Genomic DNA, 27,084 nt, shown 5'->3' on the forward strand with positions numbered 1-27,084 from the left:
TATAAAAAAATTACGCAAATGCAGCGCTAAAAGGTATAAATATGAGCCTTATTTCCTAAATGTGGAGAACTCACTCCTCCCCCATAGTCCTATAAATAAGGAAAACCAACTGATGAGAAAAATAAGCAATAAATGCCAGAATTAAGGAACCGGAGAGAACACAGAAGCAGCACAATTGATGAAGCATTCAATATATCTGACACTGACACACTGAACTATTGTAAACCTCATTTGTCCTCCCAAGAGTACCTTCCAAGCCCTAGAGAGAGCACTAACAAAACGGAAACAGCTAGGTGGTTGGAAGGAGCATCATCGAAAAAATACATTGAAGCCAATCGTATACAAAATGGTCTAAGAATCCTGATATTTCAGAGGATTACAGCCCTGGATAAAATAAACAGATTTCGGTGCGGGTGGGCCACCCATGCTACTATCCAATAGTGTAAGGAGGCAGTTATTAGACATTGCCCAAGAGGAGTACAAGGAATACAAAGAATAGGTGGATAGCCTTACAAAGGGAACAGAGTACGCAAATTGGACAGAAATAATGGAACGAACCACAAAATACTCAATACGATCATTGATGATTATGAGGAGGATATAATTAAACGCAAAAGTAGGAAATATAGAAGGGACCAACTAGATTATCAACAGGGGAAAGTTTACAGTTTTGCCACAAAATATCGAAATGTAAAACATTGAAAAATTCAACAATAGAATCAAAAAACCCATAGGAAATATCTTTGACATCTGATGTAAAATTCCGAGGAAGTGGACACTCCTATCCACCAGCAACATCGGAGTGAATTATTTTAGATGTTAGCAAGCACTCACTGGTTAATACAAGTTTACAAGATATAAAACACGATCCACACCTATACAAAACAAAGAACCATCAACACTGGGAGTCCATACCCGTGCCCAGAGAAAAGAACTAATGAAGGTGATCACACCTTCAACCAATTCATTGTCAATCTATGTTAAGACTACGCTTTTCACTTCAAACATTCTTCATAAACCTTTATTAGTTTTGTGGCATGTTTATCCAACCTCTTCAGGTAGGAAATCGATCGTAACTCCACATTCAAATTTCCCCCAGAAGCGTGACTCTGCCTGGAATGCTGTGACCTCAAAGTGATTGTCACCATATTCCAGCCAAGTGATCTACTGCAAACCACAACCCATCTCCCTCCCTTATAATATATCAGAATACAACAGTTAAAAGTCAATATTAAAATAATAAGCTTTTAATGAAACAAATTACATCATGGATATCATGGCCCATATTTATACTTTTTGACGCAAAACTGCGCTAACGCAGTTTTGCGTCAAAAAAATTAGCGCCGGCTAACGCCATTCTGAAGCGCCATGCGGGCGCCGTATTTATTCAATGACGTTAGCCGGCGTTAGCCGCCGGCGCCGTCTGGTGTGCGTTAAAAAAAACGACGTACACCAGGCAGCGCCGGCGTAGGGGAAAATGGAGCTTGGGCGTCAAGAAATGGGGCAAGTCAGGTTGAGGCAATTTTTGCGCCTCAACCCGATTTGCGCCATTTTTTTTTCACTCCCAACCCCCATAGAAATGACTCCTGTCTTAGCAAAGACAGGAGTCATGCCCCCTTGCCCAATGGCCATGCCCAGGGGACTTCTGTCCCCTGGGCATGGTCATTGGGCATAGTGGCATGTAGGGGGGCACAAATCAGGCCCCCCTATGCCACAAAAAAAAAAAAAAAAAAATTACCTGAACTTACCTTAATGTCCCTGGGATGGGTCCCTCCAGCCTTGGGTGTCCTCCTGGGGTGGGCAAGGGTGACGGGGGGCTCCCTGGGGGCATGGGAGGGCACCTCTGGGCTCCTTCAGAGCCCACAGGTCCCTTAACGCCTGCCTTTTGCAGGCGCTAAAAAACGGCGCAAAAGCGGCCGTACGTAATTTTTTTTGACCCGCCCACTCCCGGGCGTGATTTTTGCCCGGGAGTATAAATCCGACGCACATGCCTCGGAGTCGATTTTTTAGACGGGAACGCCTACCTTGCATCTCATTAACGCAAAGTAGGTGTCCACGCTAAAAAATTACGCTAACTCCATGGACTTTGGCGCTAGACGGGTCTAACGCCAAAGTATAAATATGGAGTTAGTTTTGCGTCGAAATTGCGTAAAAAAAACCGATGCAATTCCGGCGCAAACGGAGTATAAATATGCCCCATATGTTTACAAAAAGAAAATGAAACATATTATATATATACTCACTTTATGACAAGTGGGTTTATAGCTCTCTCTTCTTAACAAAAACTCTTTATCATTGTTGGACTTTTTTGCTTATGCAGGGTCATCCCCAATCTTTTTGCCTCCTGCCTCCTATTTTTTTCTGACCTGTTGCTGTTGGCTTTTGAACTCTGAGCACTTTGCCACTTCTAACCAGTGCTAAAGTGCATATGCTCTCCGTGTAAATTGTATGTAATTGGTTTATCCATGATTGGCATATTTGATTTACTAGTAAGACCCTAGTAAGGTGCACTAGAGATGCCAGGGCCTGTAAATCAAATGCTACTAGTGGGCCTGCAGCACTGGTTGTGCCAGCCACATAAGTAGCTTTGTAATCATGTCTCAGACCTGCCACTGCAGTGTCTGTGTGTGCAGTTTTAACCGTAAATTCGCTTTGGCAAGTGTACCCACTTGCAAGGCCTAAACCTTCTCTTTTCTTACATGTCAGACACCCCTAAGGTAGGCCCTAGGTATCCCCAAGGGCAGGGTGCAGTGTATGGTTAAGGTAGGACATATAGGGGGTCATTCTGACCCTGGCGGTCTTTGACCGCCAGGGCGGAGGACCGCGGGAGCACCGCCGACAGGCCGGCGGTGCTCCAATGGGGATTCCGACCGCGGCGGTAAAGCCACGGTCGGACCGGCACCACTGGCGGGCTCCCGCCAGTGTACCGCGGCCCCATTGAATCCTCCACGGCGGCGCAGCTTGCTGCACCGCCGCGGGGATTCCGACCCCCCCTACCGCCATCCAGATCCCGGCGGTCCGACCGCCGGGATCCGGATGGCGGTAGGGGGGGTCGCGGGGCCCCTGGGGGCCCCTGCAGTGCCCATGCCACTGGCATGGGCATTGCAGGGGCCCCCGTAAGAGGGCCCCTACATGTATTTCACTGTCTGCTGCGCAGACAGTGAAATACGCGACGGGTGCAACTGCACCCGTCGCACAGCTTCCACTCCGCCGGCTCGATTCCGAGCCGGCTTCATCGTGGAAGCCTCTTTCCCGCTGGGCTGGCGGGCGGTCTGAAGGCGACCGCCCGCCAGCCCAGCGGGAAAGTCAGAATTACCGCGGCGGTCTTTCGACCGCGGAACGGTAATCTGACGGCGGGACTTTGGCGGGCGGCCTCCGCCGCCCGCCAAAGTCAGAATGAGGGCCATAGTAATGTGTTTTATATGTCCTGACATTGAAATATTGCTAAATTCGTTTTTCACTGTTGCAAGGCCTGTCCCTCTCATAGGTTAACATGGGGGCTACCTTTAAATCTGATTAAAGTGTAGAGTCCCTTTGGGAGCGGATGGACATGTGGAGTTTGGGGTCCCTGAACTCACAATTTAAAAATACATCTTTTAGTAAAGTTGATTTTAAGATTGTGCGTTTGAAAATGCCACTTTTAGACAGTGAGCATTTCCTTGCTTAAACCATTCTGTGACTCTGCCTTGTTTGTGGATTCCCTGTCTGGGTCAGTTTGACAGTTGGGTTGTTTTTCACCTCACACTAGACAGTGACACAAAGGGAGCTGGGGTGTAACCTGCATTTCCTGATTAGCCATCTCTTCTAGGAGGGAGGGGTGGAGTGGTCACTGTGCCTGCCTCTGACAATGCAGACTCCAACCCCCTGGTGTGTGTCTGAGGCCTTGCCTGGGCAAGGCAGGATTTCACAAGTAGGTGTGAGTCCCCTTTGAAGAAAGTTGACTTCTCAACTAAAATGGGTATAAGAAGAGCACCCAAATCTACAGACTTTAAAAATACTTCTGGAACCAAGAGTAACCTCTGCCTGGAGAAGAGCTGATAGCTGAGGAAGAAGTGCTGCCCTGCCTGTGACTGTGCTTTGTGGAGCTTTCCTGCAGTGCTGCTTCTGCCAGAGTAAGAGGGCAAAGACTGGACTTTGTGTGCCTTTCATCTTGTGAGGAAATCTCCAAGGGCTTGAGTTAGAGCTTGCCTCCTGTTGTTTGAAGTCCCAGGGACAGCAAAGACTTCTCTCTGCCAGCACCTGGAGTCTCTGGAGAGACTCCTGCTCTGATAAGTGGTGCCCTATCCAGTCCCTGGGCCCTTGAAAGGAAAGCTGGTGGAAATCCAAGGAAATCGACTTCGGATGACTCCGGACCGACGCCGCTGCTGAATCTGGTGACGCCGCCTGCACCCGACGCCGTGACCTTCGCTGGAACGCGACGCTCTTCGCAGGCCCGATGCCGCTGCAGCCCCACTGAAGACCGCGACTCCGTGGAAGTCGCCGCACCACGTCGTGACCGACGCCGCTCGAAGTGCGTGGATTCAACGTTTCGCACAGACACCGCGATCCCCGACTTCGCGCATCGGCTTGTTTTCACTCTTCACCAAAGGTACTGTACTTAGGTGGGTCTACACGACTCCATGTCCGGCGCCGTTGGTGTCGGCTTGTTGTGAACGACTCCGTCACAACGCCGTGTTAACATCTCATCGAAGCATTTTGGTTTCTAAACGCTATTTTTGAGTTTAATCTTTAAAAATTCATAATTTGACTTGTGTATGTCGGATTTTTGTCGTTTTGGTCTTGTTTTGTTTAGATAAATATTTCCTATTTTTCTAAACTGGTGTTGTGTCATTTTGTAGTGTTTTTCATTAAGTGACTGTGTGTGTTGGTACAAATTCTTTACACGTAGCACTCTGAAGTTAAGCCTACTGCTCTGCCAAGCTACCAAGGGGGTAAGCAGGGGTTAGCTGAGGGTGATTCTCTTTTACCCTGACTATAGTGAGGGTCCTTGCTTGAACAGGGGGTAACCTAACTGTCAACCAAAGACCCCATTTCTAACAATCATCATTCAAATACTCCACCACATAGCTCTCTTTTAGCAGAGTTTCTGAACCAACCTCATTTAGTTTTGTTAATCTAGATATACTCCAGACATCCCCTAAGTCTAAAATTGCGTCATTCCTTTTAAGAGAAGTTATCACAAAAGGACCCATGAATTTTGAACGCCCCTATCTTATTATATTAGGTCTTTTTACTAAAACTCTGCTACTGACCTGAAACTTTGATTGATGTGCACAATTCTTAGCATCATAGTAAGTTTTATATTTATTTTGATGTTCCCTCCTACACAGAACAAGCTCATCATTTGGAAAGTCCACTTATTTTTAGCCACACAGGATTGAGGTTACAGTGTGGTTTCCTGCCTTTAAGTGAAACAAATGGAGATATAGATGTTACACTATTAGGAGTGACACGGTGTGTCCACTAGGTTTCTCTCAACATTTCTTTCAGGGATGTCTTATTCAAGAGCGCACGCTGTGCACAATTTTTTATTATTTTATTCATACTCTCTGCTAAACCATTGGCTTGAGGTGAATAGAGGGCTGTCTTGAAATGAGTTATTGACAATTCTTTAAGAAGGTTTTTCATTTCCTGAGATACAAACTGTACCCCATTATCAATTCTAAGAGTTTTCGGAACACCCTTGCTAGAAAATTCTTCTTTTAAAAATGTGATTACTATTTTAGTGTTTACCGTAGCTACACACTTCGTGACAATCCACTTAGACGAATATTCTACTAGCAGCATAACATATAGTTCATCATTGTCTAGAAGATCAAATGGCCCTCCTATATCTATACCTAGCTTAGTCCATGGCTCCACTGAAACCTCAACAAGTGACAGAGGAACTTTGTGAGTTTTCTATGTTTTGTCATTATTCGCACATTGCCAACAACCCTTTAACACCACTTCAACCTCTTGATCCTTTCTTGGCCACCAGTCCCATTCATGCAAACGAGCCTTGGTCAAATTTCTTCCCAAATGTCCTTCATGATCCCAGTTAATTAACTTCTGTCTCAAAACATTGGGTGGTAATACCCTTTCCCTCCTCATTACTTTCCCATCTCTAATGGTAAGTTTGTCTTTTACACAAAGAAATCCTTCAACATTAGTTGGTATATCTTTCTTGTTTGGCCAACCATTTACAATGAGTTCCTTTAATGTAGATAATTATAAGTTGTTTGAAATAGCATTATCCCACTCACTTTTCTCCAGGGTTGATTCACATAACCAATCTGTAGCTGCTTTCTCACACACATCTACACTCTGGTTGATCGGCAGTCTAGAGGGATAATATGCAATTGCACGCCCTGCTCCAGGTATATACTCAACTGTAAAATTATAACTGGTCAATCCGTGTGACTTCCTCCTGATCCTAGGGGATACATTCTCCATCTCCTTACATACAAACATATAAGTAAGTAGTCGATGATGGGATCTGAATACAAATGGTATTCCCCATTAACATGGATAATTGACCAATATTCAGCTATGGCCTCTCGTTCAATAACTAAACATCTTCAGCACCTTTCAACGAGCAAGAAGCAAAAGCTTTCACCTTCATTTCACCACTCACTATGTGTGCTAAACCTGCACCCAAATGGTTCAGACTGGCATCGGTCAATTAATTTGTTTTCCTGTGGGCATCAGAATGTCCCAAAGTTGGTAATCTTTCAATGCTGCATTTCATACTGTTTACAGACTGATCACATTCTACAGTCCAGTTGAACTAGGTACCCTTCTGTAACAGCAACCTCAATGGTTGAGAAACACTAGCAAAATATTGGATAAGTCTTGAACAAAATTCTGCCAAACCAAGAAATGATCGTACTTGGTCTTTGTTTTCTGGTTTGGGAGCTTCCACAATACTGTTTGCCACATCAATTTTTGGTTTTATACCTTCACCTGAGATGTTGTGCCCCAGATAAGTTACAGTGGATACTCTGAACTTACCCTTTTCCCTTTTTATCACCAAGCTTGCATTCTGTAAGCGCTCCAACACCTTCCACAATATTTCATCATGTTCACATTGGTTTTGTCCATAGACCAAAATATCATCCTGAAAAAACAAAACTTTGTCCAACCCTTCTAACACTTTCTTCATGACCTTTTGAAAGCATACGGCTGCAGAAGCTAGTCCAAATGGCTTTCGGATAAATCTAAATTCTCCCAAAGGGGTTACAAATAACGTTAATGGCCTAGAATCAAGATGGAGCATAACCTGTAGCGCCGTGAGCCAAACATTCGGCTCGGGATGCGGCCGTGAGCCGCTGCGGCAGGACGTGCCACGCCCCTGACATATTCTATTTTTATCGAGGCCCTAAATTGGGCATGGGGCCTCGACACGTTAAGGGCGCAGCGAGCCCCTGCTAGTTTTTTCCTCCCTCCACTCTCCATTCACCCCCACTTACCTTCTGCTTCTATTTTTCTTTCTTCTTTTCTGCCTTCCTCGTTTCTTCCTGTATTTATGATTTTCATTCATTTCCATGATCCTTTCTTCTTCCCAGCATGCCTTCCTTCACCCTGCGTGCCTTTGGAACCTTCTTAACATGGTGACTTTTTCTATAGGTTTCTATGCTATAGTCCCAATCCAATATGGTGTCTTTTACTTCCTGCCTGTCACTTCCTGTTCTTTGGGTATATAAGGTGTGTGATTCCTGTTCTCTTGTGCTGCAACACTTTCTTTGGGTGGTGATCTTTGCTTCTGTTCTTCTGCGTCAGTTTTATGTTTTCTGAGCCTGTTCCAGCTTTTTTCATTGTCATTTTTGTCTTTTGTTCAGATTCACTTTTTACTCTCTACTTTTTGTTTTTGTTCCAGGAGTTCCTGTTTGAGTTTTTTTCCCTTTTTGAGTTTTTCCCTCGGGGACTCCTTCTGGAGGGCACGGACTGCCTTGGCGTTCCCTCCGTCAGCAGCACCGTGGCTACCAGAAAGGGTCGCCCCTACTTAGATCAAGGCAGAACCTAGAGGAACCGAGATCTCGCCACATTTCCTGTGGGCCACAGACATAGACAACGAGTAGGTTGTGACATAACCCGGTGGTAAGCAGAGGACAAATCCATCACATTGAATAACTTAGCATCTTTGATTAAAGCCAGAGTTTCAGAAATGTTCAGTAATGGTTGATCTATCCAGATGTGTTTATTTAATCCTCTCAAGTCAAGTCACACACAAATCTCTTCACCCCCATCCTTTGGTGCTCGAACTATGAGGGCCAACCATGCAGAGCATTCAAATTCTTCAATTACTCCTCTTTCCTTTAATTTTTTTAATTCTTGTTTGAGTGGTGCTACCATCATATGAGGAACTTTCCTTTCTTTAGACACACATGTTATTGCATCATTCTTGAGAACAATTCTATGTTCAAAATTCTTTAGTAACCCTAAATAATCTTCAAATACTTTAGGAAACCTAGAAACTATCTCATCTGAGAATCCATCATTCGCCATTATTAACACTTTCTGTTTGGAATTTGGATTTAATATTATCCCCTTGTCCCTTTGATGTCTCCAACCTAAAAGTTGATCACCCCTTTTCACTACATACACTTTCCCAGTTCTTTCACGCTCATCAAATAATATTCTCATCACCAAATAACCCAAAACAACAATTTCCTTGCCTCTATATTCAACAGGATTTATATCTGGTGGTAGTAATTCAATTTCTCCATTCCCCAATATTGAGCTCCAAATCTTGTCACCAATCATCATGTATGGTGATCCCGAATCGGCAAGTGCATCCTTTTTTTCCTCCCACCACAACTTCACATTCGGGCATTTCTATTGGATCTGCGTCCACACATCCATCATCCTTTATACTGAAAATAAATGTTTCTTCAAATTTTTCTTCTCCTTCAATTCAGCTCGCCGCCTGTTGTTTATTCCGTCTATACACCCTGACATAGTGCCCTTTTTACCACATCTCTTGCTGACTGCTAACCTTGCGAAACATTCACGACTATTGGAAAGATGTCCTTCGCTCCTACAACTAAAACATCTCACACCTCCCACACTTTCACTTTTTGTTGATATTAGAGTATCATTTTGAGAACATGTTTTCTTTTTGTTGATATTAGAGTATCATTTTGAGAACATGTTTTCTTCTCAAACGGTTTTCCCTCCTTGCTCTTCATTCTCTTGCGTTTGTCTAATTCCTTCTCTGCAAGTTTACCAACTCCTCTTACTTCATTCACAGACTCATTCATAAGCATGTTGTGTTTTTCTTTTTCATCACTCATTTCACGCACCCACATACTAGTATTCTCTATACCTTCAACTATAGTTATTGTCTCTTTCAAAGTGGAATTTTTTGCTAATAGTTTTTCTTGTACTTTTACATCGTTAGTGCACCAGACAATCTGGTCTCTAACAAGAGAATCAGTCAGTTGTACAAATTTGCATGCACAAGCTAACGTTTTTCTCCTGTTTCCCCTGCACTCTCGTGAAAAATTGGTGCCTTTCCAGTACCACATTAATCTGTGTGCCAAAATGATTCTCCAACATCATTACAGACATGTCAACAAGATCAGGATGACCAAAACGCGTTGGGCGGCCTTGTAAATGTGTTGCTTTACGGACTAATGGAAATCAGCATTAAAGCATGAAAAGCATACAACAACTTTGGAGTGCGGTTAATGTTTCTTAAAAGAAGGAAACAGTGGGATGAAGTAACAGCTTGCCCAGCCGTAAACCAGCACCACCTGCAAATGAAAGTGCGCCGCAGTACGTCACCAAAGGGCAACAACGATAATATATATATATATATATATATATATATATATGAAATGCTGCCTCATTTATTGTCAGCAAATAATTAATATCAATGGTTTGTGGATCAACTATTATTATCAATGGTGTGCGGATCACCACTTGTTACCGAGTGACCCACGTGAGAAGGATTTATCAAACATGGGCATAGGCATTCACAATCAAGTTTTCCCTTATACGTAAGAAGAAACATTGTTACAACAAAACTGCTTGCTCTCCAGTACTCATGTTCCTCAGCTTTATCCAATCATGCTGGAGGGAATGTCATGTGCTCACGACGTCAATCACTCTGGACAGAATGTCACGTGCTCACAACATCATCATTTTGCTTGCAGACAGCAACAAGAGCACACCTGTCTCCCGACTCAGTCCTTCAACCGGTCGCACATGCATCAAGATTCTACTCACACCTCGGCCCGGTTCACTACCTTCAACCATTTGCAAAATACGCCAAAGTTCCGCCCACACCTTGGGTCAGCAAAAACATACACAGCGGTTCCACTCCCTATGGGCAGTTTCCCTCTCATCTTGGTGTCCACAATATCACTTCAAAAGACACTTAATATGAGTCACGTGCGTTGCGATTCATCTAGGAGGTTGGCGACAGTTTCTTCCTCATCCCCAGTGAAATTGATTGGTATAAGTTTACGCTTAGACTAAAGCTTGAAGTGATAAACTTTTCTGTTAAACCACCCTTTAAATGGACAAGCTAATTACAAGTCATTTTAAGGCTAAAGATTTGGAAGAGATTGACCTACTAGTAACATTATCAACACCAGATTAATAGAATGTAACTTGATTAATGACTAGCATATTATTGTTCCTACCACCTTCAACAGTTTAGCGTTGTACATAAGTGACACTAAAGATGTATTGAAAAAACATGAGAACAGACACTGGCAAACTTACTATATTTTACCAATAAGACATGTGATTGGTCTCTATAACTCTCCACAAGACACCAGGACAGGATAGAAGTGGTAAAAATAGCCCAAGCACCAGATCATTATTTTGAAATGAATCAAATGGTACTTGAAATGCTGGACTTCTGCCTCACACATATATTTTTTAATATTCAACGGCAAAATCTACATACTACGAGGGACTGAAATAGTGCCATATTGACGGGCCCCTACGCTTGCTTCCTAATGGGAGAGGTAGAAAAATAGTGGCTGTGGGATGAAAGATTTGGGTATCTGAAAAACATTATCACATTCTGAGGAAGAAACATTGGTAACAATCCTGCTAACATGGCAAGGGTCACAAGCGTCAGAGAAAGACTATCTAATCAATGAATGGGGCATTACAGTAACATCAATCATATCTAAACATGAAGTTGAATACCTGGATTTGAAGTTGTACATTGACAATAGTCAAATAGACAGTAAAATACATTTAAAAAAGACAGCTTCCAATTCCAGTCTGTGCGCTGAAAGCTGTCACCGCAAAAACAATCTAACATAGCAAGGGAAGAATTCAGGTAAAGAGAAACTGTAGCAAACATGAGGAACTTCCAACAAGATCACAAGACAAGCAAAGGTATAAGAATGAGAGGGCACAACCAATCTCTCCTGGATAAGACTATGATGAGATCGCAAATTCAGACCCAAGTGAACTAATCCAGAAAAAACACAAAAATGAGATGCAATCAAAAGTACCGATCAGGACCATCACCGAATAAAATAATGAACATAAGCAAAATTATTTTAAAGCATTGATCTCTTCTAGTAAACAATCAACAAAATACAAAAAGGAATTCATACATATCTTCAAATAAGCTTTATGACAGCATCCAACCTCAAATTAAAACTATGCATATACTTCTATCAGGATAAATGAAAATAAACAAGAGCTTTTTAGGACATACCAAGTGGCTCTCTAGAGGCTGCTGAATCTGCACTCACATCACAGAATGGTCATCGACTCCCAAAAGTTGACTGGATAAATTGCAACATCACCCATGTGATCTACAATATCAGATTCCTCTGTAATAAAAACTACATAGGCAGTACTCGTACAGCAAAATATGTTTATTTTCTGTTTAAGGATTTTGACAACAAATCTAAAATCTTAATACAACCAAAGACCAGCATTTAGAATGTTGGCCTTGAAATTAACATAGGGTGCTATGACACGAACCATTCTGATAAAAGTGGAAGGACTGGTAAAGGATCACTGCCTGCACGTTGGCACTCCTGCATTTATCTATATAACCTAATCACAATATATGAATTTATCAGCCTGCCAACAACCGATTACCATATCGCTGCAATTATCCGTAATCCTACCTCATCTTGCACCATCCAATCCAAGCAACATCTGATGTATGATACCATGCTCATTTTTAGGAACTAAAGGAGTTTTGGGAAGAGAGGAGCAAGGCCAACTGAAAACAGGCTGTGTGCAAAATGCTGCTTTATTGAAAACAGGTGCACCTATCATAATAAACCTGGTCCTTTACCTCACAAAACTACCAGCTTCACTATACACATATTTTACCCATGTAAAACAGCCCCCCCTCCTCTACCCTACACTCCCCCGATAACTATTGCAATCCTGTAATTTCCCCTTGCAGATTTGAGTGATTGCTGGCTTTAAACTCCCTTCCAGTTTATAACAGTTCTGAACCTGTAACTAACAATATTTCCTAATGAACAATTAGCATCCTGGCTCGTCCAGGCATGATTTAGTTTACTCGTTCCTTTCCCACCTAGACTGCTGCTTTCAACAACCCTCAACTTCTGAAAACCATGTCAACTTGACATGCCCCACCACCCAGAAAAAGGTCCAATCAGACGTATTCCTGCCCCGCCCAAACGAGCACAACCTAACCCACATTCATTAAGGTGCAGAGGCTGTCCCTGATGTGCAGCAAATACAGGTCCATTCCCACAAAGGATAAGGGGATCCTGTCCCCTCTGAATAACTCTGTCACCTCAAACCTTAAATCTGCATGCTCTAGAACAGTAATGCCCTTGTCACTACAAGCACCCTGCTTTTCCTTGTTTATCTTATGCCTCGCGAGCTCAGTGGCACCTGGTCTTCTTGCCCTGCGCCACATCCTCCGCGGAACAAAAGCCGTCCACACTATGTGGCACCCTGCCCACTTGTATCTCTCGTAAGTCTTTTTTCATGCTTTTAAGAATGTGCAAACCTTTCTCACAAATCATGTAATTTTCCCCTAGGTGGACTGTTAGTATATCTGGGCACTGGCCCTTCACTATTAACTTATTCAAGTACGGTAACACTTCCTGCCAGCGCATCCCCCTTTGCTGTGCCACTGCACCCAGTAGATGGAAGCGTCGAGGCCCAGGTTGCCTCCTTAGCTGCTCTGACATGCTTGTCTCTGCACCCATTTGATAAAGGAGTGGCCTACTAGCCAAATTGACAGACACTCTGGACCCGGTACTTAACCTTTAAAATAGAAACAAGAGTAATAATCACATGCACCAGCTCAACAGTTGTCGTCCCTCCTGTGCACATACCTCTGAAAACAGTCAGAAACCCATCTTCCCTCCCTCATTATGCACTCCCTACTCTATCCCCTCCTACCTGCTTCTTTACCCATACTGATACTAAAGAAACGTGTCCAGAATGCTGAAGTCTCCAATCCCAGAACTTTAACTGTTTTCCAAAAGACTGCCAGCAGCTGAAAAGCTGTCCCCAGCTTCTTGTCTTTGTGCATAAAAACCCTCTCAGCTACTGCTCCACTGTGGACCCTTAAGGCTGTCCCCCAAAGTATGGGACATACATTCTTCTCTGGGCAAGCTCTCAAATGCACACTACTTCTCCACCCTTTTTTATATGTTTTTGACCTGCAAAGCCTTATCCAAACTAAGTCACCCAGAAACTGAGTGTCCTCCCATAATAAACCATGTCCGTCTTTCCTCCCCCAGTAACCCAGACACCCAAAATGCCCCAAAGAACATCCAAGCCCTTAAGGTACCAAACAGTAGTGCTTCTTCAGAGTCACAGCACACTGTAGGCAAAATGGCACTCAGAAGAGTTAGCATCAACCGTCTCCTGGCTGGCCCCGCCCTCCCCATCTCCCTAGCCCACCCATTCAGCATACGTTTGCCCAATTCCTTGGCTGAAGGGGTAACCCCAAAAACAATTTCCCCATAAAGGCGATCCCTGCTAATTTCCCTGCTATCGTCACCCTGGATTGACCCCATTCGATCAGCATCAAAACGTATTGCACCACATCCTCAGCTGTCACCCAGTCCTGACGCCGTTTGTGCACCCATTATTCACAACTTTTAGCCAGGCTTGTGGGTACGCCTTCCTCGTGGAGACTGCCAGCGTGTTCAACATCGGTTGAAGCATCCTCTGTCTCCTACTGTCTATAAGTCCGGAGGCATCTGGACCATCTTGAGCTCCGCGCCTGTGGATAGCCCATGGCACCTCTTCTACTGTGAATGAGAAAAAGCATCAGCAATGTGATTGTCCACACCAGCAATGTCTCTTGCTCTAAAGGCTATGTCATGGCGTAAACAAAGCAGAACAAAAACTCTCAATAACTTTGCGACGTGAACATACCTGGCTGATTGACGGTTGACCACATGCACTACCACCATGTTGTCAGTCCTGAAAACCACTCTCTTTTGAGCCAATTCCTCCCTCCACAGAGGAAAGTACTCCAGGAAGGCGATGCTCTGCCCACCTCATTTCCAGCCTGGAGGCCACTCCACCACACACCATCTACCCTGCCAGTAAATGCCAAAGCCTGCCCCTCCTACTGCGTCAGAGAATATCTGTGCATCCCGTTCAAACTCCTGCCAAGTTGTCAGAGGTGCCCCATTGAAGGCACCCCAAAAACAGACACCACGTCCTTAGGTCATCTTTCACCCTTGCTGTCAGTCTCACTTGATGGTGTGGGAACTGTCTGCCTGCCAAGGACAACCCTAAGCACCTGCAAAAAGTCCTCCCTGCTCTCACTACCCTGCATGCGAAATTCAAGTGGCCCAACAAAACTTGTATTTCTTCACTTTAACTTTTGCTTTTCCCAGCATGTAATCCAACATCCTGGTCATCGCTACCTTTTTCTCCTCCAGTAGGCGAGCGTTCATCGCTAACAAGTCAATTTTAATTCCTAAAAATGTCAATGAAGTACCAGGACCAACATTCTTTTCCAGCGCCAAGGGCACCCCTAGATCTCCTATCATGTCCTAAAAGCTACCCAACAACATCTGGTACTGTTGCGAATCAGATTTGCGAAATATGAAGAGATAATCTAGGTAGTGGGTGATATGTTTGGGCCCGACCACGTCCAGAACACATTGCAGAAACATACTAAAGCATTTAAAAAGGGCACATGAGCAAAGCTTTGTCCATGTACCAGCAGCCTTCCAACTGTATACAGAGGAGCTCGAAGTCATCAGGGTGTACCCGCAACAAACAGAAAGCTGACTAATGTCGCTCTTGGCAATTAGAGCCCCCTTTCTGACCTCTTCCACTAAGGAAAGTGCTACATCCATAGATACTTAAGACACTGATACATGCTCCTTGGGAATAAAATCATTCACTGAATTCCCTTCTGGCCATGACAAATACTGAATTAATCTGAATTGCGCTTGTTCCTTCTTCAGCACTACACCAATAGGGGACACAATCAAGTTCTGCTTTGGCCAATCAGAAAAAGGGCTAGCCATGTAACCTTCTCGCATTTCTTTATGTAGCTTGTCCCAAACCACCTGTTGGTGGGCCCCTGTCGATTTTAAGCTGTGGGCACAGCATCGCTCACTGAGGCCTGTATATCCCAGCCTGAATCCCCAGGTAACTCCATCCCGCAAAAGAGCTGCTTCTTCCACTTCGTCATATTGTGTGACTCAGAAACGCTGCTTATCCAAGTTAGCTTGATTGGGAGTTGTTCCCCCCAGATCCCTGGGAACCCCTCCAGCCCCGGGCGTTGTTAGAGCTGTTGAACGGTTGACCCCCCCACACCACCCTGTAGTGGCTGCCATTGTTCATCTGTTCCCCCAGAAGCAGTCCCCCCCATAGCAGTTGACAAGGGTATGTCTGCCTGCACACTTTGCGCATTCATTCCAAACCTTGCAGTAATCTCTTGTACAGAGGCCTTTGTTGAACTCTGAGCATGCCCCAAGTTGGCTGGTCCTGCTTCCCTGTCCGCTACTCTGTCCTTTGGTCATGGCGTACAACCCACCCCGGTTGGGACGGTCTCAAAAGGGGCGATATACAATTGGTAGCCCACTGGCCATAAATACTTTCTTGCCAAACTTCGCTGGTCTCATAATATGCTGCCAGAGATCTGTGTCAATGTTGCCCCATTGAACCTCCGAGTTCACTGCCATCTGCGCCCAGAACTCCTCATCGTACTGTCCCCAGGCGTACCCCCATAATTTAGCTGGGCCTTCCTAATTACATCCATTTAATGAAAGAGGGCCACTCTGTATATTTCTCACAGTAAACGCTTTCAAGAAGGCTGCCTTCCAATTTTCGATCACAACAGGTACATGCGTTTTTTTTTGTCAGCTCAAACTCTTCCTCCTTGGGGCCTTTTTTTGCCCTCAGCTTCTGATTAAGCAGATTTAACATTTCTACGTACTCCCCCTTCCAGATAAAACTGGTCCATTCGTAATATGTGACGCAGTGCCGATCAATATCATCAACTCTATTCCATTTATGACCACAGGTAATAATGACTAACCAAAGAGTTAAGGTAATTGTTCTATGCATCTTATCTCTCAATCACTACCAACTATGTAAATAAGTGGAATTGAGACTAGGCCCCAGTTATCTCACCAGCACAGGACCTTCATAGACAGAAAAAATACAGAATATCAAATCACAAGATCTAATTTATTTAAATACCAAAAGCACTATAACAAACATCAAGACCTTAACTCACCAATTTATGCCAAAAAATACGCCACCTAAGCAGACTTTACGCATTAATTTAATTATTCCCCTAGATGCCACAGATCACTCAGAAGAAATCTCAAGCATAACCAATCCCTATTAGTATCTGTATTGGGGTGTTTTTGGATACACAGAGTGTGATTCAAGTCACAAAAATCAAAATCCCAATTGAAAAATGTCTTAAAATGTGTTCAGCCATTTTACCCTTGAGAATGCCCCCAGGGCAGCTGGCCTCAGGCCAAGGGTTGAAACGCATGTTGGCTGTATAATGAAAAATAAAAGAATTGTTCCCAAAGGTTGTACACTATATCAAGATAATAATCATCAACATAAAAAGAACAATGGAAGTACCATTTAATCAAGCAATTGAAAAATTCTCCATGCATTGATTATATTAATAGTTGGGATTTATACTGAACCTTTAAAAAGTGTGTTTTTGAATGTATGAAAGAACAACAAAATTAACAATCAAGGGAATATATATATATATATATATTTTTAACTTTATCCGTCCTCTTCAGCTTTTTTCGTGAATACCCTAATTTGCCAATCAGCTGATTATTGGTTGTTGCTACTTGCAAAGCTCTCTCTTGGTGTAATCATCGGACACCTGTTCTCTCAAATGATGCCAAATTCTCTGTTTGGCACTCTTGTCACGCCCCCATATCGATCTTACTTATATATGTTACCGAGGTACGTCAGTCTGTGGCAACGGGGGGCTCCGCCACTACCCACTTTACACATATTTCTCTTCTGGCTATTAATATTAGGTAAAACAACAAACTCTGCTGCTCTTGATCAACGTAGCATTAATCATTGGGTCAATTCTAAATATAACTTAGGTTTGGCTTACCTCTATGCTGCGCCACATTACCTCTCGTGAAATTACACTTCCTTCCTTCCAGAATTTATCCAGAGTGGGCCATGTTGCAAACATATGTAAGTTAATCGCTTTTACTAAGCCACACTTTTTACATCTAGGTACATCCTTAGAGAGTTTAGCTAGGTTCTCCGGTGTCAAATATAATCTGCGAAGGGTGAAAAGTATGTCTTTTTAAGGCTACCGATTTAACATTCTTCCATAGTAAATTCTGTGATGTTGTCATATGTTTTCTAGATCCATTGCTGGCAAGTAACCGACCAATTTTGCATACAATTGTTTCTGTTTCATTTCTTCTGCCTTTACCAGTTCTTGTACCAAATAGAAACTTCCCGTTTTATTTTGGCACCCTCCAGAGTCATGTTTTCATAAACCCAGTCCTCTTGCCATGCCCACAAGTGACTTTGCCATCATGACTGCAACTGGCAGTATTTAAATTCAGATAGCTTTCTATATCTGACCTTCATCATAGTATTCGGACACCAAATTTTGTCCATCTCTCTAGTCTTTGCAGATTGATATGCCTGCTTCTTTCAGTGGTAAACTAAATTTGTCCATCAAACCGAGCAGCGTTGCTGGCGTTTCCCATATTGGGTGTGGCCCAAGTATAGTAATGAATCTGTAGTATTTTTTCATATTATTCCAGACCTGTGACATATATCTAATTCTTTCAATTTAACTGTGTAAAATATTTGGGCGTGCCCTAATTTGTACAGAAACGTATCCTTCCCTACTTTCTTTAACCCAGCACTGAACATGATGCCCCTAAATGTTTTATCTGGTTTTGTCTGCAACATCTTGCCTTTCTCAAAATGGAATTGCAATACTATCTGTATTTAACCACCGATTCCATCTTGATCACTGACTCCATTTTGTTCTTAGCTTAGCTTCAAAACCAGTCACATCGGTGGTGCAGGTATTTATCCACACACAGTTTGTTAACATGTTTTCGCTTTTCTCACAAGGGAAGGGAACATAACATGGGTATGCAATGATGATATGAGTGAACAAGGATGAGAATGTTTATAGCAGAGAAGGGTACGGCTCTGTCTTGGAAATACACCTTGGGATCTGGTCAATCCTTTTGTGTGTGCTTTCAACACTGACCAAATACAGCCAGCACATGAATTTCACAACTTACTCGAAGGGGGTGGGGGGGGGGGGGGGAGGTTACCAGAACCTTCCTTTTAAGTTTGTTTAAGGTATATAAGGTGAGGAAACCTGGTGCCTAGGCAGAAGGACTCATTTCTGATGGTGGATGCATTGTTCAGAAAAATCAGACTCCCACTGAGGAATATTTCTCCTGTCCCATCTGTCCAGGGTATGCATTTTTAATTCTTAATTATCCAGCTTTACTGTGTGCATGCATATATATATATATATATATATTATATATATTCACTGCATACATATTCATTTTCATTGTTGATATATTGCATTTTTTCTGATTATTTTTATTCTACTGCTGTGATCATTTTAGTAGCTGCACGTGTTTTGCTGTTTTCAAATTAAATGTTCATGTTACTATTTTTGTATACTTTTGTTTGAACCCTGGGAAGTGCCTTAATAAATGAATTGCTCAGACTAAGGCCCGTTTTTATACTTTTTTAACGCTGCATTTTGATGCAAAAGTGGCGCAAACTTACAAAATACAATTGTATTTTGTACGTTTGCGCCGCTTTTGCATCAAAAAATGATGCAAATGCGGCACTAAAAAAGTATAAATATGGCCCTAAGAGTGCTGCATTCTTTGCATTCTTTAGCCTCATTCCCTCTTAGTTTGAAGTTAAGCAGAACAGGAAGGCATATAGCTGAAAATTTGACAGAGCCAACCGCCTTTCTTTAGTTTCCTCATGCATTTTTTCCAGGAAAGCCATACCTCTTTTGAAACTCAAATGAAGCGGCTGACCATGCCATGTAGTTCAGGTTAATATGTTTTTGAAAATGAGAGTGGTATGCTATTAATTAGGAAGTTTGTTTTACAAAAAATCTCCATCTTAATTCAATTGACTCACCCATAAATCTTTAGAGGGAAATCTTTCTATCTCCTCAACAGAGCCTGATTATCCTTGCTAACATTTACTAGGTTCTTATCAGCCAGTTGTACCAATTTTCTTGTGACTAATACCCCCATGTACCGGATCTGTTCTTTAAAACTTAGGGTGTCATCCCTGAGATTTCAACACATTATTTCCACTTATATTTGGTTGATCTTATTCCTGGATAGGGCACAAAATGTACTTGCCAACCTATTTTCATCATTAAGTTATTATGTTATCTGCACACAAGGCCACCTTTCTAGTTATCCCTATAGCTTCAAATGGTGCTATTCTTGTTTTGGAGTGTAGCATTCAGTGAAAAGCTCTATGCATAGGTTAAAAAGCAAAGGGGAAAGCGGCCACCCTTGTGTTGTCCATCTTATATTGATTTTACCTGTCAAGCTTATTATTTTGGCAGTGGGAGCACTAAATAAGGTTTTCTCAATCACAGACATACTAAACCTAATATATTAAAGACCTCCCACAGATATGTTCAGTTCCCTCTGTCAAATGCTTTAGCTCCGTCAAACTTGGCTATATCTAAGGTGCTTTATGTGCTTCTGCAATATCAACATAACTTATTAGAAGATGTGCCCAAGCATGTAATTGCCTACCCAGTGTAAATCCGTACTGCCCTGGATGAACTATTGACAGGATGACTTTCATTACACAATTTGTCAAAATTTGCATAAACACCATATAATCCCTGTTTACTAATGATAGTAGCCTATGGTAATCTATGTTTTGGTGGTCTTTACTAGATTTTAAAATGAGCGATATCGCTGTTTCATTCCAAGTAGGGGGAATATCTTCTACACCATGTAGAATTAAGATGAACATCTCTGTCCATATTGGGGCCACCTGTACTTGTAGAATTGTATATGCTTCCATTGGGATATAATCAGGGTCCATCGCTATCTCCTTTTTTAAAGCCTTTATTTGATTATTAACCTCATCCCCCATTATATCTGTAATTAAGCTCACTGATTGAGCCTCTGTTATGGTTGCCAGGTTCCTATCTGCGAGCCATCTTCTGGTTTTAAAAGTATCAGGATTCCCTTCTTCCACATGTAGGGCTCTAAAGTTTTTTTTTTTACCATTTGTGTTTCTATCTCCTCTGGGGACTTTAATGCGTGTCCTGATTCCTTGTCTACCAATGTTCATACGGTATTTCTAGATTCATCTGTTCTCATTTTCCAGGCCAACAATGCTCTGCAACTTTCCCATATTCAAAGTTTTGCATCCTGCTAACTTCCCTGCGTTTCAGCAACTCTCTCTGCAGTTTAGACATAAGCTCACTCTGGGTGGCTGCTTTTCTTGCTTTCATCTGTTTGTCTGGGTCCCTTGAAGTTAGAAGTTGTACCTCTTGTTCCCTTTGGTTAATAATGCTCTCTAAACTTCTGCGTTCCACTGATACTTCCTTCGCATATCTATGATATTTTAGTTATAATCCCTCTTATAAATGCCTTATATTACAAGGGGCTATATCTCTTGATTTTAAAATATTCATAGGGTGCTGATTTATCTCCTATACAATCCAGTCTTCCTTTAACAATATTCTGTTCAAGGTTGTTCTAGGTCTTTCTCCTTTTATCTCTAGTTTTTCACTAACTGTTGCATGATCTGAAATATGCACCAGAAGATGCGCTATCTTCCTTCACCATATGAACCAGAGTGTGCCCCACCAAAAAATAATCAATTCTTGATTGAGGCCCATACATTTTACAGAAAAAAGTGTAACCTTTTTGGTCCCCCCTTTTTATCTACCAGATATCTTGTAGTGCTAAATCTAACATCATATCTTTATTTTAAGGGATACTTTACAAGTTGTTATGTATTTACTTTCGGATGATCTATCTAGCGTATAATCTAAAACTGCATTAGAAACTTTTCCTATCGCATAGGAGGAGGCTGTGCTGATTACGTTCAGCTCCAATTGGCTTAAAAATATGGTGTCATCACAGTTTGAGTCATAATACCCTGCAATTCTGTTCTGGCCTACTCCCATTGTAGCGATAACCCATCTTCCAGAGTCACCTGTTTTGTGCTCTAGTACTGAGATGTCTACATATTTCCTAAAAATTACTGGGACCCCTTATGTGATAACCATTTGGTCAGTATACAATACCTTCAGAACCCACCTGCACTTAGTAAATAACTCCTTACATTCTGTTCTTTGTAGATGTGTTTCGTGCAGTAACTTAAGTCTTGGAATTCCCCAGTATTGCAGCACAAGATTTAGTTTTATCTTGGTGTGCTACCCATTTGCATTCCATGTTACTATCTTCACTAGTTTTCCCATCCTTTTTTAAAATGTCCATCTTCTCTTCACATCCTTTTTTGTCTCCACTTCTGTCCCTCTTCCTAAATTGTGCATTGTTTGCTCTTTGATGTTTGTATGCCTTCCATAAACCCTTGCTCCTTCCCTTCTGCTGTATGATTTGGACCTCTTTTTTTTTCTATTTTCCTAGACATGCTCTCCACCCAATGCTTTCCCTATCCCTAATAAACCCTTTGCTTTGAAAACCCACCCCTTATGTCTTGGCCGTTTAAGAGTGGAGGGGGGCAAGGCAGCAGGTGAGAACTGATCGTGGGATCATAAGGGTGGTCCACCTGAAAAACAAGCTCTCTGTTGGTAAAAAATGTGGTAGTTTCAGAGAGAAGTACTCCTCACTGGGGGCAGTTTTGTAGCAGTGCAGCAGTTTTAAAAGCACTATAGAGATCCTTCTATATCGAACAGTTTTCAGGCAACAGTAAAATTGCCAAGCTAACTCTGGTGATTAATGTATCTGCTAGAGGGAAATCATAGTTTTGTCTAGTGGCAGTTTTGACTCATTAAAGGTAGTGTTAGCACGTCTGACCTTAATAAGTAAAGTTATAAGGAGACACAAATAGGTTGATGAACCTTTTGACTTGCAATTAAGATGTTCCCACCATAATTCCAGTACATGCAGATCAATAATCAGTAACCAAAACACAATATCAACAATAATCAATACCAGTAATAATCAACTGAGTCAGTAATTGTCACGCACCAGGACCTTTCAGTCATGAATAACCACACCTTTTAGTAAAAGTTAGAATATTTATTTACCTATATTAACAATGCTAAAGTCATGTAAATTAACCTAAAAATCAAATGAAACACTTACAGAAACAATACTGGCTGTCCAAAGCGGCACAAGAAACGTAATCTAATCAAGGCTTGAACTACGACACATTCTAAGGTTACAGTACAAATTAATAACAAAAACAATTACGTCAACGTGATCACATACATTTAAGTTCAGCAGAGAAATTCATCAAGCTTTATTCCCTATTAGATGACTTTCCATTAGTGAGAATCCTTACCTAACATCAGATTAGCATCAGCATGTTGGGCTTCATGGAAAACAATTACGTAACACGAATTTGGAAAAACAACTAACTATGGCTCTATGAAAACAGTGCGGTTAGTCCCTAGAAAGAAAAAGGAAATAGGCATAACAGACACATATGTACGAATTCTACCTCTCCTCAATTGGATCGGCAATTTAAGGTAGTCTTCGTCATCACGACATCGGTCCATCAGCAAGGCATCAGGATCCAGCATCAAAGTTCAGAAAACGCAAAGTCTTTAAGCATTAAAGTTAAGCATGTCTCTTGTCAAGACGCACAAGACAATATTGACCTTTCGGCCAGCAAGAAAAAGGGCAATGATGGTATCTTCTCCCGGTGTAGTCTCGTTAAGTTGAATTCACTAAAACTGTTCCCCAAATCCCTATTGGTCATGGGATCGCATGTTCACACTTTATCCAATAAAACTAAAGCTCCAAATCTACGAATTCTACTATTACTCCATTCACATGTTGTTGATTGGTTGTCCTGCAATGTCCTCATCATCCGGCTCGTCAGGTAACAATATTGTTGCAGCTTCTACTTCAGTCAGTGTCTCCATTGTCCTCCCCCTGAGAAAGTCAGTCTTACACACATTACACACAAAATGTTACATTAGCAAGAACAGTATCTTCTAGCAGTCGGTTCTCATGAGAAAAGATCCTCAGCTGTGAGCACATTTATACAATACAATGGAAAATCTCAGTTTAACTCTCTAGGACAGCCATTTATTAAACGTTAAGAAATACAGCTTGACATGAGGCCAGGTAAATAGGCCAAGACTTTCACTAAGTTAAGGCCTACAACTAACAAAGCTAATACATTATGCATAACCTTTAATATGACATTTTACTACATTAGTCAAACATATATTCAGTATTTCTTATTATTAGACTATTAATAAGTTCACTTCGTGAACATTGGTGGCCACTCACCTTTTCAAATGCGTGCATTATTTTACTACGTTATTATATTTTCTACACAAATCCATTATTCAGAATACATGAATCCTCATTAATAATTTTTATTAAAACACCTGCGCTAGCAGTAGCACAGAGTGTTAATGTGCCTGCTGCAAGGAACGTGTACTTTCTGATTACAGAGTAGTATTTTATTTGCATAGCTCAGTAAGATACTGCTGTTGTCATATAGGTCCCTTTATTATTGCGCAGTTCATAAATTACAATCATAATCTAGCACAGTGAGCTAAAAACTACCATCAAAGAGCTGAATGCAAACTGCATTGTACAGGTTAGAAAGCTATATTTTTTATCCTGTTTTTTTATTATCTTAATTTTGCTAAAAGGGGGTTGTTTGAGTAAAAATAAATTGTTATTAGTAACATCAATCCTAATCACTGTTTTGTTCTGAATCATGAATTTATGCTTTCCCAGACCAAGTACTTTTAGAAATGCCTACCAATGTGTATGACATATGAATCCTATGCCTTGTAATCCGCTTTGTCTTATATAACATTTTCTATACATTGATTTACACACGTATGCTTAATTATCTGTGTATGTCTGTGTCTGGTGTAAAGTACTCCACACAGGTAAGGGAGGTGCTATAAAGCTAACTAAATGCATGTGAGAGAAGGGCTATGGGGGGGATGAGAGGCACTGTTAGAGGGTGATGGTGAGGGAATCGTTGAAGAGCCACAATAAGATCTGTAAGGTCATCATTTACTATGCTTTAGAAACAAATGCAATTGAACATATCATTAAAAATGTTTTTTTCAAATGTTCTTTGGCAGGGGAGGCCTTCATCACTGGGAAGCCACAGGCAGGGTCTGCAGGCCGGGTTGCAGTAGTGGTCTTTGCCTGTGAGTCCCCAGAGTGCAGGTTGCCTCTGTGGCCAAATGTTGGAGGGGGGAAAGGTCCAGGGGGACTGCTGCCGGGCTCGGCTCGCGTGGGCCATTGTCTCCTGGCTGGTAAATATTTGTGGTAAAGGAATGGCCCCTGGTGGTGATTCTAATGCTGGGGCTGTCAATGAGGGATTATTGCGACCTGGTGAGGGAATCACTGAAACTTCCCAGTAAAGGGCAGAGGATCACAGGGGGAGCTGGAGTGAGTGATGTGCTGCGTGTGCACCCCCGTCCTCAGGAGTCTGTGCCAACCCTCTTAGAGAGTGAATCAGGCGTGAACCCAAGCAGGGACAGCCTCTCTGGTGGCTGTCCCGCTGGATCGATCTTCTCTTTCCCCAGTGTGGCCTGCGAGTGCGGTGATGCTTCTATGCTGTACAGGGGAGTCTGCCTTCAATGTAGAGTTAGGCAGAGCCAGAGAGGAGGGAGGCCATTTGGATCTCTCCAGCCCTGTTGCGTGGCAAGTGGAAATTAGGTGCCAGTGGGGGTGGAGGGTGCTTTCCCTGTTGGGAGGAAAGGTGGGGAACGAGGGGGCAATGAAAGCAGGTCAGGAGTTTTTCCTGAGAGAGCAGGAGGGGGGAGTGGTGCCACCTACCATGGCTTTCAGAGATGTGGGTTTGCCAGGTGTGAGACAAGGCTGGGAGGGGACATTGGGTGAAGGTACTAGGCAGGTGGGGACCCCCTTTGGGAGTGATTTGTCCTCCAGGGTAGAGAGGCTTCCGAATCCAGAGAACAGGGCCTGTCAAGTGGTTTAGGTGCCATGAAGGAGCAAGTGGGAGAGGGAGTACAGGCGACCAGGTCCCCCTCGGTGTTATAGATGGAAGGTGAGGTTTCTGGTGATGAAGGTCCAGGGAGATGGATATGTGTTATGGCCCCCCAGTTGTGGTGCCCACTATGGCAGGTCAGGGTCAGCTTGTAGGCAGCCAGGTGTCTCAGGTAGGTATGGCAGCTTCAAATGGGATCCAACCAAGAAGGTCTAGTGCGCCTTTGGAACCTCAGCCTGCGTCAGTGCAGCCGGCTCTGGTACAGTGTTGGACCAGGTGGAAAGACAGCAAGGTATAGGATCTGCATCCACCTTGTCTGATTTTGACTCTTCACAGAAACTATACAACTTCCTGTTTGGAGATGGTGGTGTGGGTGATGGAGAGGTGCCTGGCACCTGTGCGGAGTGTGGTATGACTTGGGGAATGGCAGAGTGGGAATTGGATTATGATGAAGAGGAATGTGAACAGGAGGAAATTGTGGATAAGCAAGAGCGTGTATAGTTGGGAGCCCCGCGTGATACATGATTGGGGCGGGAGAGCACTAACGGGGAGAGAAGGCTTGATGTTTTTCAGAACACAACACAGTTGACGGGCAAGTCGGTTACAACTTGGTGGAGACCTGTGTCACGGCAGATGGCTTGAGTGCGGCCCGACCCTGAGGCCAGGTAAGAAAACACATAAGAGGAAGGGGGAGGAGGTGGGGTAGAGATCAGGGTACAGTCAACAGTGGGGGATACTCAAGTATTTGGGGATCAAGGTATTGGTTTGCGGAAGGGTAAGTATGTACAAAACCAGGGCACAAGTATGGAATCAGGAAAGCGGGTAGAACAGAGGGCAAGAAGAGGCAGGCAAGGTCCCTAAGCCAACACAGGATGATGCAGGGGAGGAAAAACAAGTTGGGACTAAAAAAAGAAAGTAAGGACATCTGGCAGAACAAGCTTCCCTAGATGGGAATTACAAAGCCGCTGGGGGTGCATTTATGATGTTCGACAAAAAATAGAATATAGAAGGGGGAATATGTAAAGCTCTTTAAGTTGCTGCATAGAGAGATCAGGGCTAAAGAGGGTTCTAAGAAGGCTCTTCCGTAGGCCGAAGGAGCTGGTAAATATTGAGAACTGGACCACTGCAATTCTTAGCTACACAAGTCTTGATTGTGACATGTACCCACAGAGGTTTGTTGCGCTCTTTAAATATTTGGATGTGGTGTTCAAAGGTTACCTTCAGGGGCATGGCATGGGTGCGCTATGATGAGCAATTCAAGGTGAAGTTGGCAGACGACATGGACAGGATCTGGGGGCAATTGGAGAATGAGCTCTTCTTGCAGACCATGACACCAGAGCGGCCCATCCCCATCGACATATATGGCGAGCGGCTAGCTGGCCATTTACAAGCCCTTTCGAGGATGCCCCACCTCGGCTGGGCTTGGGACAGTGGATAGGGGACATGCAGAAACATCGGGGGCATGCTGGCCAAATAAAAGGG

This window comes from Pleurodeles waltl, chromosome 3_1 (assembly GCF_031143425.1).
Source record: "Pleurodeles waltl isolate 20211129_DDA chromosome 3_1, aPleWal1.hap1.20221129, whole genome shotgun sequence".
NCBI classification, from domain to species: Eukaryota; Metazoa; Chordata; class Amphibia; order Caudata; family Salamandridae; genus Pleurodeles; species Pleurodeles waltl.